Genomic DNA, 2,321 nt, shown 5'->3' with positions numbered 1-2,321 from the left:
AGAGATTTGGGTTTTAAGTATCTTATTGTGAGTTGCTATGGAGTCTACCTTGGATGTGATTTTGGCAAGAGAGTCATTCAAAAATCCCGTTTGGTTTTTAAGCTCTTGGAGCTGCTTGGATTGATTTATAACATAATTTTCCATTAAAAGTTCCAAGCTGGATTTTTGAGGGACTCTTTGGTTGTTTGCATAACTGGGTGGTGTTGCTTGTTGTCCAAAAAGATTTTGAGGGGTTTGGTAAAAAAATTGGTTGTTTCTAAACCCTCGATTATATTGAGCATAGTTTACTTGCTCAGGACCTCTAACAACACTACCTAGTTGGCAATCAATGCCAATATGGCCAAATACACCACAAACTTCACAAGGAGGTGATACAGGAGCAGGTGTGACAACACTAGTATTCATTGTATCAAATTTTTGTGTCAGTGTGTCAACCTTAGCAGTTAGATGATCAAGGGAGGAAATTTTGTACATACCTGCCTCTTTTTTAGAGGGTGAAAAAGCAGTGATGACTCTCTCACTTGTCCACTGATAGTGGTTTTGTGCCATGCCCTCGATCAAATCATATGCTGCTGTGTAAGTTTTATTCATCAAAGCTCCACCTGCAGCTGCATCAACATAGATTTTTGTGGTATACGAAAGACCATTATAAAAGGTGTGGATAATAAGCCACTTCTCTAAACCATGATGGGGGCAAAGCCTAAGCATTTCTTTGAAACGCTCCCACGCATCGTAAAGAGATTCACTATCTTTTTGAGTGTATTGAAAAAGCCTCGCCCTGAATTGAGCGGTTTGAGAAAGGGGAAAGAATTGGGCAAGGAAAGCTCGCCTCATTTGGTCCCATGAAGTGATAGAACCAATAGTCAATGAATGAAACCAAGCACTAGCTCTATCCCTTAAGGAAAAAGGAAAGAGGTGCAGCCTTACGGCTTCTTGGTTTGCCTTCAAAGTTCCACTGAGTTTTAAAAAATTTGAAACATGAAGATTCGGATCCTCAGTGGGTGATCCGAAAAATTGATTTTGCTGCACTAGGTAAATAAGTGCAGGCTTTATTTCAAATTTACTACCCTCAACCGTTGGGTACACAATAGCATCGTACGACTCATCTGAAGATATGATTGCATACTCTTTGAGAGCACGTTTCTCATCCATGTCGTTATTATTGTCTTTGAGCCATGCCTGAAATCAAAACGGTTAAAGATAGAAAATAAAAAATAAGGAGAAAGGGAGGGAGATATATATATATATAAAATAAAAAAAAAAATAAGATAAGGAAATAAAATATATTATAAATATATAAAAAAAAAAATAAATAAATAAAAAGGTAAGAAAAAAGGAAATAAAATATTTTATAAATATATATATATATATATACTATTTTATATATATTTTTTTATATTATATATATATATATATATTTTTTTTTAGACTAACCATTATTAAAAAGTTAATCAAATTACAATAACTCCTCGGCAGCGGCGCCAAAAACTTGATGGGATAAAACCGCAAGTGCACGGTCTTACCGAAGTAGTAAAATAGAGTATCGTTCCCAAAGGGAGTTATGAATTCAATTAACTTTAGATAATGATTAGACTAACGTTTTATAAGGTAGAAAGTTTTGGGTTTTTAATTGAAAGTAAATAATAAAATAAAAGATAAAAGCCTTGCGGTTATTGGTTCATCCTAACGACAAGTCCTTCTCAAACCAAACTATTAAACTTATAACTTTATGTTAGACCTAATTTCTCAAGACAGTTTCTCTTTTGTTCCTCAAGCAACCAAGCCTATTTCGCTGACTTGATTACTATTAGATTTTGGTTCCTCCAACAACCAAGCCTATTTCGCTGACTTGATTGTTATTAGTTCCCTTGAAGATCGAAACTATATGTCTCAAAGATTGCAAAGCCTATTTCGCTGACTTTGCAATCCTTGTCTAAATTCACTTGTTCGAATATCAAAGCTTCACTTTCGTTTTATGAATTGATATTTGAGATGATGGATAAACAATTATCAAACCCTCCACTTTCGTTTCCACAGTTTGATAATAGTTGATCCATGTTAAAGCGGTGAATTTAGATAAGGAATTAGGGTTACATAAGATTAAGGTTTAAAGCTTGGTTTGATTAGGATTATGTCATTAGACTTATCCAACAATCCCAAGACAAGAGAAGTCTACTCACTAATGTTCATCGTAGACAAGGAGAAGAAGAGAGAAAGCATAAAAGTAAATAACAATAAAGTAAATGAACTTTTATTAGAAAACAATTGTCACATATTGCATTCCAAGAAAAGATGAATATTTGTGATGGCTAGCTACTCTA

The 2,321-nt window shown here is 34.3% G+C and overlaps 1 non-coding gene across 1 annotated transcript; it reads left to right on the top strand.

The window, feature by feature from the left end:
* Positions 1 to 679: 679 nt before the first annotated feature.
* On the top strand, positions 680 to 786 carry LOC112422261 (small nucleolar RNA R71). Its single transcript, XR_003012628.2, has one exon. It is a non-coding gene; the product is annotated as a small nucleolar RNA R71 (small nucleolar RNA).
* The last annotated feature ends 1,535 nt before the right edge of the window (positions 787 to 2,321 follow it).

The sequence above is a fragment of the Medicago truncatula genome, chromosome 6 (assembly GCF_003473485.1).
Source record: "Medicago truncatula cultivar Jemalong A17 chromosome 6, MtrunA17r5.0-ANR, whole genome shotgun sequence".
NCBI lineage: Eukaryota > Viridiplantae > Streptophyta > Magnoliopsida > Fabales > Fabaceae > Medicago > Medicago truncatula.
The sequence above is the reverse complement of the archived record's forward strand: the minus strand, read 5'-3'. Positions and strand labels throughout refer to the sequence as shown.